At 45.8% G+C, this 12,355-nt stretch overlaps 1 protein-coding gene and 1 long non-coding RNA gene across 20 annotated transcripts in view; one reads left to right on the top strand and one right to left on the bottom strand.

Annotated features, from left to right (window-relative positions):
• Itpr1 (inositol 1,4,5-trisphosphate receptor 1) overlaps nt 1-11,024 on the bottom strand; it is a 338,034-nt gene extending 327,010 nt beyond the window's left edge. For 17 of the 18 annotated variants that reach the window (XM_006505623.1, XM_017321407.1, XM_006505627.1 and 14 more), the window contains exons 1-2: nt 10,754-11,024; nt 9,829-9,904 (exon numbers count right to left, since the gene is read on the bottom strand). The gene's annotated coding sequence lies outside the window, so the exon portion shown is untranslated. The remainder of the gene's footprint in view (nt 1-9,828; nt 9,905-10,753) is intronic. The other variant, NM_010585.5, reaches the window with a different exon arrangement.
• Nucleotides 11,025-11,188: 164 nt separating this feature from the next.
• Nucleotides 11,189-11,851, top strand: Gm38872 (predicted gene, 38872). 2 transcript variants are annotated; one of them, NR_167935.1, is made up of 3 exons: nt 11,189-11,252; nt 11,334-11,501; nt 11,667-11,851. It is a non-coding gene; the product is annotated as a predicted gene, 38872 (long non-coding RNA). The 2 variants fall into 2 exon arrangements; NR_167934.1 differs by having other exon boundaries at nt 11,334-11,851.
• The last annotated feature ends 504 nt before the right edge of the window (nt 11,852-12,355 follow it).

Here is a 12,355-nt window from a genome sequence, read left to right as displayed (position 1 = left end):
TGTTCTCTGACCTCTGAACACGTGCCATTGCAGGCGCTCGCACATGCAGATATGAAAGAAAAAAGAAAGAAAGAAAAAGAGAACAGAAGGAAGGAAGAAAGGAAGGAAAGAAGAAAGAAATGTGACTTAAACATTTTTAAAGTTGGCACTAGCCTCAGAAGAAAGTCCTCTGCCTGTCTAACCTGAGCCATGGAGTGAAGTCAGTTTCCTAAGAGATGAGTTTTACTATATCTACAAATCTACTCAGACCATGGGTTGGTTCCTCAACCCCGGCATGACTGACTTTTGGAGCAGTTTTTTCACAATAGAGACATTTTCCTCAGCACCATAGCAGAATGAACCTCAACAGAGGCCTCTATATTGGGTACTAGCACGCACCTCACCTCAAGATCCACCGGTGGGACTAGGAAAAATGTCTCCTGACAAGGCCAAATGAGCCTCCTAGCTGAGACCTATCTTGGTTTTTTTTTTTTAAATCATTTTTTTTCCCAGCCTGCTTACATAGATCGTTGGTCACAACAATCCATAGCAGGTGGGAAGAAAGGACATGTGCGCATGCGCAGAGGCCACAGGTCAACCTTGAGTGCTGCTCCTCAGGAAACTCAATCTGGTTGGGTTTGTTGGGTGTTTTGTTTTGTTTCTGAGAGAAGCTCTCTCCATTTAATCTGGGGATCGATGACCAAGACACGCTGACTGACCAGTGAGTTCCTGGGAGCTGTCTCCCACTCCCCAGCTTTGGGAATGCCAACATGAAGCATGATACCTCACTTTTTGTGTGGCTCAGGGGATTGAACTCAGGTCTTCCTTCTTGCCATAGCAAGCACTTTACTGACTGAGGCGTCTCCCAGCCCCACCCCACCCCTCAGCCTGCATTTTTATACCTAGTCTACAAAAGAGGAAAAAGACACACAGATGTTGCCTATTTTGGTGATATCCAAGATGCAGTACACAGGAGTGTGGTGCAGGAGCCCCCATCCTGTGGTAGAGCAGAGCCAACCAGTCTGAGAACAGTTGGTTTCACTACCCAGTTCTCACTTCCACTCTCCTGCTACCTACTGCTAGACATTCCCCAACCGAGCATCCTCTAGAGAGCTGTAGTGAACAACAGCTTAAAATCCTCCCAAAGGTGCGGCGTAATATATTTCTACATGTTTTTCACATCTCTTTGTGCACCAAAAGGGTTTTCCAAAGTAATGGGACAACTCGGAAAAGGTTGAATCAGCAGAGAGGGACTAAACATTAGTTTCTTCTTAGAGGTAACCTGCAACCTTCAAAGACAGAGCGGATCTCAAGTATGGATTACTTCATTCAACAAATATTTTGTGAGCTCTTCCAATATGTTCAGTACTCTTGAGGGATAAGCAAACAACAACAACAAAAAACCCCTACGAAGAAAACCGAGCTCAAGAGGCAGAGTTTTCAAATGACAGAAGCCTCCAGGAAAAGGAAAAGCAGCTCAGAGGAGGAGGAATTTGGCCAAGATCCTAAGGAAGAGGACGACTTGAAGATATAGAAACTGGTGAAGTACACAGCAGGCAGAATATAACACACACACACACACACACACACACACACACACAGGAGACAAGGCAAATAAATGAACGTTTCTAAGTCTTTTTCTATTCATAAATAGATATGGAATGCTTTTAAGCTGCCTTTACAAAATAAAACTATTCCCCAGACAAAGCTCCTCCCCCAATGCAAATGAACCAGGACACTAGGAGGCCTGGGCTGTTTTTCCTTGCTCAGATTTTTCTGATGAGAACATTTTTCTACCCAGCAGTTCAGAAGTTCTGTGAGGAAAGAAGTCTTCAAACTTTCTAAAATGTCAGTTCCCCCAAGTGTCTAACAACAGTAGGTTTAAAACCCAGCTGCACATGTTTCTCCATGTGGCTTCATGGCCCACAGGTAGCCTGTGGTCTCTTTGTACCTCTAGGTCCACAGCCATAAAAGCATCCTCAAATGTAAACACAGGGTTCTTGGGGGGGGGTTTGGGTTTTTTTGGTCTTGGCGTTGTTTTTGTCAGAATTCTGCCTGGTGAGTTAGCCTGTCTTTCTATCTCCCTGAAAGAGAGAAGGCTGCCAGGGCCATGTTCAAAGATGAGCTTCAACGGGCAAGAACGAGCCATGAAAACTCAGCAACTAAAAAAGGCCACTAATAGAACTGGGCAGGCATCCTCCAGGCCAGACCTCCAGCATCTATGGGTACATATCAGCTGAAGGTCTTACTGAATGCCACCCTGAGCCAGTAGGTCTACGTAGGACCTGAGAGTCCAACTACTAACAAGTTCCCAGGTGATGCCAAATGCTGATCTGGGGCCCACAAGGATAGAAAATGTAAACAGTGTGTCTTAAACTTTTGACTGAATCCAACAGCAAGACAAATACTGACCCTAATAATAGCCCGCGTGTCCTCTTGTGCTGTCTTCTGTGTGTGTGAGGGTTAGTTGTTGCAGTGAACACGTGGGTTATTTTTGTCATTGTTTTGATGTTGGGGCACATCATACACAGCGCAGATTCTAACACAGCCCAGCCTCAATACAGGTTAAGCCAGGATAATCCAAAATTCAAAATGCTCAAAATTCCATAACTTCTTAAATACTGATATGGCACCACAAAGAAAATTCCACACCATAAGACTACTTCCATGCACAAAACCACTGAAGGACTGTCTAAGTATCTTCAGGCTATGCGTTTAAGATGCATATAATGAACATCGGTGTTTAGAGATAGGCTCCATTCCTAAGATACCTCCATCTCCAGCACCGTAAAACACTTGATGTCTTCTATGTGTCCTACTTCATTGTAAAAGTTGAGCAAGGTCCACAATTTGACTTCCCCACCTCTAGGTGGGGTGCCACTAAGAGGTACAAATAGCATTTTTTGCTTATCCAGGAATGTGCTGAAAGAATTTTTTTTTAAGTTCAAATTATTTTTAGGATCCTTTGAGATAAACACAGACAAATTAAATACATTGTGGAAGTGTTGACTCTAAGAAAACATTCAGGTAAGCCAGGTGGAGGGGTGCATTCTTTAACCCCAGTACTCAGAAGGCAGAGGCAGGAGGATCTCTGTAAGAGGCCAGGCTGGTCTATATAGTGAGTTCCAGGAGAGCCAGGGCTAAATAGTGAGACAATGTCAAAAAAAAAAAAAAATGAAGAAGAAAAACAAGAAGAGAAGGAGAAGTACTTGGAGGAATACTTGGAGAAGAAGGAGGTGGGAGGAGAGTTGGAGGAGGAGAAAGAGGAGGAAGAATAAGGGGGAGGGAGGAGGGGAGGAGGGAGAGGGGAGGGAAGGAAAGACAAAGGGTCAAAGAACGGATTCAGGTGTTAACTCCATTTGTATTTCTGCTTTATCATCTAGGAGAGGAGAGCAAGTGGTCCTAAGCAAAGGTCTCTCAATGTGATTATTTCCCTCTCAAAAGAACAAGGGCTTCCTGATGAAAAGGGTGACTCACAGTCTGGGACAAGTAATACAAAAGAGAAGCCTGGAACATTTGGTCACACAGAAAGGAAGAAAACCATGGAACTCTCAAGGTCTTGTTCAAAGTTTCAGGAAGCAACTTGAACTCCCTCACTGACATCAAAAACTCTATAACAATGACAGATAGTAATTAACAACATCAATAACAACAACAGTGGCACCCAACTATAATCCAAGATCTCCAGAGGCTGAGGCAGGAGGATCATCAAGTTGAGGCCTATCAGGGCTTCACAGTGAAACGCTATCTCAAACCTTGAACAACGTGGGGGGGGGGGGGGGGGGAGGAACAGTAACCACATAAAGAAAAGCATACAAAGATACAAAGTGTGCTTAAATCTGTGAGTCCACAGGGTACTCTTAAAGAATACCATGCGCAGGAATGCCCAACAGTGGCACCACCGGGCAATATTTTGAAATAGATAATGCTGTGACCCTGAAGGACACAAAACAGATTTGGCAAAAATAAGAATCAGCATGGACTGAGCTTCTACATCTACCAGAATACGATCTGTTGTAGGTTGCTGAGTTAACACTCACATCCGATGCATCGAATGCCAACAGCAGTCCCTCCCCCAGCACCTGCATAGGAGAGCACCCAGGGCTGCTGGCTTTAAGGTTTGCATTAAGTATCTACATAAAGAATTCAAATCCTAAAGATTCACACTAGAATACAGATGCACTCGTGCATCTAAGATGTGCTTGAAAATAGTCATATAGTGTTTGCGGTGGTAGCTGGAACAAGACTAGCCATGAGTTACCAATAGTTGAACACAGAGCAGGATGGAACAAAGTGAGTTCCATGCGGTAAGAAGCTACTGTCGAGATTGGAGAGACAACTCAGTGGCTAAGAACACTTGCTGCTCCTACAGAAGACCCAAGTTCAGTTCCCAGCACCTACACTGTACAGCTCACAACTGTCGATAACTCCAGTTCCATTAAATCCAGAAGCCTTTCCCAGTCCTTGCAGGCACCACAACACATACTGCTAAATTATGTTTGAACTCCTCTATGGTAAAAGTTTTCTTAGAAGTAAACAGTGGTAGGGAAATAGCTGAAAATAGTCACTTTGCAAGCATGGCGTTCTTAGTTCAATCTCTAGAACACACATATTTAAAAACCGAACAAACACACAAACAAACAAAAAAACAGAAGAGAGTATTTACTTCACAGGATTAGGTTATTCTGAACAACTGAGAGAGTTTACAAGTGAAATACACTTCAACTGTCATTTCTTTTTCCCCAAAGGACAATTTGGATTGTGCAACAATGACGAACTCTGGAGGATGTAGTATTTTTGTACTCTACTCATCCCATATATGTCATAACTTAAATTCTCTTCCCGGGGGCTGGAGGGATGGTTCAGCAGTCAATAGCACTTGCTCCTTTTCCAGGGGACTGAGGTTTTGCTCCCACCACCTGCACGATGGCACACAGCATCTGGAACTCCAGTTCAGGGGCTCCAGTGTCTACTCTGGCTTCTGAGGGCACCGGGCATGTATGCAGTGCACTTATATAAATGCAGGCAAAACTCCCAAAATACAAACTTTTTTTTCTTAATGAAATAAAATACCATCAGAGGGACAGACTTTTGGAGGAAAAAAAAAAATACAGGTATCAGGTATCTTCCGGCTAGTGAGAAAAGAGGTGCAACTGTGAACAAAAGGAAAGAGAGCAAGTGGGAGGTGCTGTGATTATGAGATTCAAACACTCATCTAACTTTTCAAATATGTATTTATTTTTTTCCCTTTACTTTATGTGCACTGGTGTTTTGCCTGCATGTTTGTCTATGTGACAGTGTCAGATCTTGAAGTTACAGGCAGTTGTGAGCTGCCATGTAGGTGCTGGGATTTGAACCTGGATCTTCTAAAAGAGCAGTTGGCGCCCTTAACTGCTGAGCCATCTCTCCAGCCCTAATTTCTACACATGGTGAAAAGCCTGGGAACTGAGTCTCAGATGGCTAAGACAGATTCATTGTTTTGCTGTGTGGCTTGGCCATTGCTTCCCAGTGTTTGACAATGAACCCGTAATCTCTGTAGTGATGCAGTGAGGGGTGTGAGTTCTGCCCCTGTGAGGGTGTCTCTTTCAAGGAGAATCCACTAATGTGGAGCTTCTCACACCTAGGGATGGTGAGAACATGGCGCTCATTGTCAGGACTTTCCCAAGTGAAGTCTGGTGGGCAGCAGGGTGGCCACACGGCCACAGGAACCCCAGGACCACCAGATGGGTCTTAGGACATGATGAGCAAAGCAAAGGCCAGCTCTATTCTTCAGCAGAGGAGACTCCTTTCCTACTTAAGCGGACTTCAGTGCCAGGAAATGTCACATGACAGACCAGTCTAGAAATCTAGGTCTCCCTAATGCCCCCTGTATCAAGTTTCCAGCTGGCATGTGGTCTTGCCAGCCTGGCCAGTCCCTTTAGAGAGCACAGTGGAGTTCAGCAATGCTGCAAATGAAAACCACACTGAGGACCCTGTCAGGGTTCAGAAATCCTCAGAAGCGCTGATCTGCAAAATCCGGCCTTTGCCCCTGGACCCTGACCACCCTCCCACCTCAAGGCTTCCCCCTGCTGCCTACCTGCAGCCACTCCAGCCTCCTGAGCCCTGTCTCCAACATGCCCACCTCCATCCACCTCAGGGTTTTTGCACTTTCTGCTCTGGACTCCTAGAACATCTACATGGTTATCTGGCTCACTTCCTTCAGCGCTGTCCTCAATGTCACCACAGTGAAGAACCCTGCCTTACCTCCCAACCCTAATACACCCTTAACACCCTTCAAACTTTTGTTTTTCATTTTTTATTTAGATAATACATATCAATTTGCAGGATTTTTTAATGTTTAAAACAGAAAGCCTGTGTCCTTTAATCCACCTTCCCCTTTCTGTAGCTCCTGAGAACTTCATCAGTCCCCATTCTGGCTCTATCAATCTGAATATTCATGAGGGCCACTTTACACTATGTGTATCATGCAATGTGTACCTGCTGATGCCTGGCTTCTTTCAGTTACAAAGTGTGTCCTTGGTTTGAATACACTGGGAACCAAGTTTCTTCCTTTTCTGGGCTTACTAACAGCTCCCTGAACATATAAAGAGCACTTTGGTTTTCGCTCATATATCCATAGATACTTTGGGGTTTCATTTTGGCCTTTAGGCTAACATTAGTGAGGTCACTTTCAATATCAAACAACTGCTTCAGTTCTTGCTTCAAATTCCTCAGAGAACTACACATGGAACCGTCAAATCATATAATAATTCTGTTTCATATTTTCAGGAGCTACCATGCTGTTGTATCTAAGACGTATCTCTTGCATTCCCACCAACAATACACAAGCACTCCCATTTTTCCACATCTTGTCCACTCGCTTATTCTCTGTTCATCCCCTCCTTGTTGACTTTTGCTCCACAACTCTCTGCACCTGCCATACTACGATACCTGTTTGTTTTCGCTGATCACTTCCCACTGGCTCCTACTAAAGCCCCGAGGAACCAACTTGATTGCTCATTGCCATACCCAAGGCACCTAGAGCACAGTTGGCACGTAGCAGGTATTCAAGAAATCTGTGGACTCAGCAACACAGAGACACACGAATGGTAACAATTGTAGCAGGGTGAAAGTCAGTGAGGTCCACGGGTTCACCGACAGCTTTGATTTCAACTCTGAGCAGCCTAGGGAATCTCATGGTCTACCAGGTGGCGGCTTCAGGTGTTCATTTAGCTCCTTTCCCACTAGGAATCTTCTCAGAACACTCCTGGACACTCTAACAGGTAGAAGGACCCACACAAGTACTGTAATTCATACCATTGACTTCAAGCCTAAGTGTAGTCCTCAAACTTCAACAGCAAAACATAAAAAAAAAAAAAAAAAAAAAAAAAAGCTAACACAACTGCATGCAATTCTAGGTATCAGGGATCTGTAAGTGCAATGCATTTTATTTTAAAACATCAAACCAATAGCAGACAAGACAGAACACTGTCCTTGTGTAGATTCCTTAATTAGAAGTATCCAAGGACAGCTTGACCTAGAAACCTAACTCCAGGACTGCTTTTATTTTGGAAGATTTTTTTTTTTTGTCTGTTGTTCGTATTTGGTATCTGTTGTTTCATTTGGTTTGTTTTAAAAGAGCTGCCTGTATTTAAAAAAAAAAAAAAAAGTAGAACAGAATCTCCATGAGATCATTATTAGCTAAGAAGCCATGTGAAGTTTTCTCAAGTCCTTTCCTTGCACACCATTGAATTAGTTCCAGAGTGTCCCATTCCCACCCCACCTCCACGGTCTAGTGTTTTTGCAGCTGAAACCACTTTGAGGGCAAAGTCAACAGATTGTTCTTGTGGCACTAACCTATTTCTCTTCTAAGCCACCACTGCTCCTCCCATTCCTCAAGGGAGGCTGGCAAAAGGAGCCACCTTTTTGCATGGGTAATAATGCCTCAGTGACTTTCCTGGGCGGGCTTCGATGGAGAGGCCGGAGTGATTCATTTGGAACATAAAGAACTTCCCTTGCTTAGTTAGAAGGAAATCTTGATGAGATTTTCTGTTCCGAATTGATTTAGTCAAGAGCAGATTGTGCTTGCCCCGTATACTCATGCAATGCACACATCCATGAAAGAAATGGGGAAAGAAAGAAAGGAATGGAGAAGAAAACCACTGCAACAACTAGTTGCCAGGCAAGCCAGAGGCCACAGGACAAGCTACCAACATTCCACAGGTAAAACTAAAGCGGTTTAAGCTCTCCAATTATTCACGTAGAGACACACCTGACTCCTTCAAACCTGCTCAGGTGCCGTGATGTGAATGACCACGCTATACTTCAGATATGAGCCAGGCCTAAGGCTGCACGGAGACACTGGCTTTCCTCTGGTTTTCCTTAACTGTCCTGATTCAAGCTTTCAACACAGAGCTTTCCAAAATGAATTCAGCCCAACGTCAAATCCTCCTACAAATACCTACAGTCTTTTATCCCTGCCAATGGCGCTATCATTTTCTTCATACATCAAACTAAGAATAGCTTGTACATTGTTGGTAAGACATAAATAAGTTAATGCATTAAGATCAATATGTTTACTATTTTTCCTAGCATCTCCCCCCACCCCCCGCCCAGTTCTCCATAAACTTAAACACAAGCGGTACACATTACTGCCCGGGCTGCCCAGTGACTTCATTCTGTATCTTGGTTTCTTTACCCACATCTAAGGTCTTCTGGGATACAGCTCTGCAGCTGGCTTGCTACTACCTAATGGAACAGCCTCATTATTTTTAGGCAAAAGATAGAGAAGAGTCTGTGGACCAGTTAACCTCGTCTGTAATGTACTTCAAAGAGAAGGCTGACCCCAAGCTTTAATCAACATAGACTTAAGTCCACAGAAGAACTAGCCTTCCCTTCCAAATGTTTCCCGCTCTGCCAGTATTCCTGAGGACCTTATCAACAGGAAACAAAAGCATTCTACTACCATAATGAAGTATCTGGCTTTTATTCACTAATTAGAAAAGCCCAAAGATTGTAGCCCAGGGAACAGCTAAATATTTAGGACATTAAAGAAGTTACCAAGGACCAGCTGCCCACAGCTCACCACCCACCCCTATTAACTTGTTGTTTACTCAATTCCCAGACATTTTAGGAAAACAAAAACAAAAACAAAATCCAATGGCCAAACCTGAAACCATAGTGGCACCTGTACCTACAGAAGCTTTATTTTCTAGAAACGGGCTGTGATGGTTTTAAATATGCCATTATACTGACAGAAATGCTGCCTGCCCTCAGCTCCTCATCCAGGAACAGGTCCCAAAGCAAGAGAAGCCCGCTGGGTTCCTTGACATTCAGGTGGCTCCAGTGAAACCCTGGAAGCGACTGTAGTATTCTTTAAGCTCTTCCTTCCCGTTTTTAAGTTCTCATTCTTTCAATTTGTCACTTTCATTTCTTGCAGCCCAGCCCATTCTGGGTACAGGCATGCCCACAACCGAACAGAACAAAGTGACAGTTTGTGAAAGGGAGGGGTATCTCACTCTTGCTTAGGGATCTTGGCAGATGAAAAGTTCTGCATCTTTGGGAATTAAACTAATGAGGGCTCCTCTCAGGCTGGTAAGGGACCACCCACTTTACAGTCCCTTTAACTGCACGTTGTGGTCGCTTACCGACATCTTCCCCACCCCACCCCCCTCACCCCGCCATGCTTCACTTCTGAGCGACCTTCAAAAGTGGCTGTCACTAGACCTTTACTCACCCAAGACCATGACCAATTTTGACCACGGTGTCTTTCTTTTCCCTACTTTACCTCTATGGCAGCTACAAGAGGACTTAGAAAATGCTTAGGACAAAAACCCATTTTTGACTACAGCACTCGGCTCGCACACTCACCTGACCCAGGTCAGGCACTCTGTAGCCAATGGACGCCCAGCCAAGGATGCAAATCCTGGTCCCTTGTAATCAGCTCCTAAATATTTAACAAAGAAAGAAGACTGAGTAGGGGATCTCGCGAGGGTCTATCAGAAATTCTCAAATCCAAGTTTTGACTTTTATAGCCTCCGCTTTTCCTGCAGATCCCACTCCCCTCCAAATTTAGCAGCTAAGTCGGAGGGATCTCTTTCCCCCAAATAAAAGCAAACCCAGCATGCTTATTTCCCGTCAGTAGCTGGCCAGAAAGATCAGACACGCAGAAACTTCGAACACGCCGGATGGGGATTGAAGGTGGATGGAAGTAAGGGACGTGTTGAGATCCCAAAGCACTTGTTTCCCCGCGTGGAGGCCAAGTATGTGAAACCCGCGTCCTCATTGGGCACGAGCTCCGTCCACACTTCTTTCCTCATCGCCCCCCCCCCCCTTCCTCCGGTTTTCTTCCTTTTTTTTTTTTTTAACCCACGGGGACCCCCACGCATGCATTATCCTACCAGCTGAGCAGCGCAACAGGGCTAGCTACATTTTTAGAAAGATTATTTCCTTGAGCGAACTCATATGACCCCCTCAAATACCCCCCCCCAGGGGGAAAAAAAACTATTTCCTGCAGACACTCCAACCGTTTCCAACTTGGGGGAATGCCATTTCAATACGGGGAAGGAGGTTGAAACCGGTCACTAGAGTCGAGGACGTTTGGGGTTACTTAAGCCTGAAAAAAAATATATACCTCCCCCCAAAACTGTTCACAGGGAAAGAAGCCCCAAAATACACGCCAAGTGCATGCAAAGCCACCAAAGCCACCAAGAACTCCCGGTGATCAGGGCAAAAACTTCTGCGCACGGGAGCTAGTGCCAACTCCCCGCGCCCTCTGCCCGGCCCCAGCAGCTACCTTGGTGACCGGGGAGCCACGCCGGTTTGGGGGATCAGGACCAGGAGAGGGGTTAGCAGCCGCTGGGCAATCCCATGTCCGCGAAGAGGGAGCTCGTTCCGTTAGGATGGGAGCGGAACACCCACACCTCCTCTCGGCGTGCGCTTTCTCTCTCTCCACCCTCTGCCTCCACCTCCTCCACCACCACCACCTCCTCCTCTCCTCCCACCCCGGCAGGCTTGAGGAAACGCTTCAGCAGAACATCCACATGGTTACTGCACTTTAAAGCAGCGCCCGACCGCTTATATAGGCCGGGAAGCTCCCTGGGCAATGTAGTCCGAGTCCCAGGTCGTGCCGGCGCCTGGGGCTGCGCAGAGGGACTACAAGTCCCAGAATCCCCTGGGCTCCGGGGCTGGGTTCTAAATAGACTCCCGCGCGCTGACCAGGGGTGGGAGGGGGAAGAGGCGCCCAGGCTGAAGGCTCGGGTTGCGAACTTGTGTCTGAACACCGGACTCCCCAGGTTTGGCAAGCCCGACCCACTGGGTATGTCCCCTACCTCTGTGAACCCTTCTCTTTTGACTTGTATCTTCCCTTCCTAAAGTCAGGTGTCACTAGGGTCCGGAGAGAGAGGAAGAGCTCGGATTACTGCTTCGGGAAGTTTTTACAAGCTATTTACCCACCCCCGCGCGCCCTGTGTCCTGGAGCCAAGAATTTCAGAAATCCGAGGCACAAAAACGCCAGTGTTTGCGGTCAAGGATTAAAGAAACAAGTTTGTCTTTATTAAATCTGGTCTAGTTTTTTATTGGATCCTGCTAGTGTCTGCATGAAAAACTAAGTCTGGAAATGGGGTGGTCCCTGCTATTGAGGATGCGGGGTAATCGTGTGAGAGCCCTTTTCTGAATTCGAGCTGGGTCTGTCTTTCGTCGCCCGGTAGGAGGTAAAAGAAACGCTACCCTGACGAGTGAGCAAATAAAGGAACCATGTTGTGACTTGCTGATGTTGTGATCGCGAAGCAGGAAAGAAATACAAACCGCGACCTCGGTCCTGACCCCGCTTCTAAGACCCCTATGCTCCTGGAATCTGTAAACGCTAAAGTAAATAAACCGCAAACCAAAAAAATAAGGGCTTCAGAGAAAACTGCTTATACTAAGATGAGTGCGTCCAGGCGAGGCGTGCTGCAAGTCTTCAACCCAAGCCTCTGGGCTGAAATGGATTTCCACACACCAGAAAATAGTGTAGGCTCCAGGCTGCAAAGTGCATAGAACTTTGGTCTTGGGAAGAAGAGTTTGCATCACAGGCAAAGTTATCCTACTGTCTCCTTCCCCATCCCACCCTACAAACTAGACTGCACGTATTCATTCCACAAACGTTCCCCGGGTGTCATCTGGGTGCCAGGCCAGGCACTGTGCCAGGATATGAGAGCGCGCCAAAATATATCATAACATCCTAAATGGGGGTCTGTCTGCTACCGCTAAAGACCTGTTAACAGTAATCCTTGTAATGAAAACAAATGGTTCTACAGAGCTCAGCCTACCTGCTTTCTGTACAGCATGCTATTGAGTGTCACTGATTCTGGGTTTGTAACCTCTTTGTATACAGCAGGTATAAGGCCAAAGAACAGGA

This window comes from Mus musculus, chromosome 6, assembly GCF_000001635.26.
Source record: "Mus musculus strain C57BL/6J chromosome 6, GRCm38.p6 C57BL/6J".
Lineage (NCBI taxonomy): Eukaryota > Metazoa > Chordata > Mammalia > Rodentia > Muridae > Mus > Mus musculus.
This window is presented reverse-complemented; position numbering and strand designations above follow the sequence as displayed.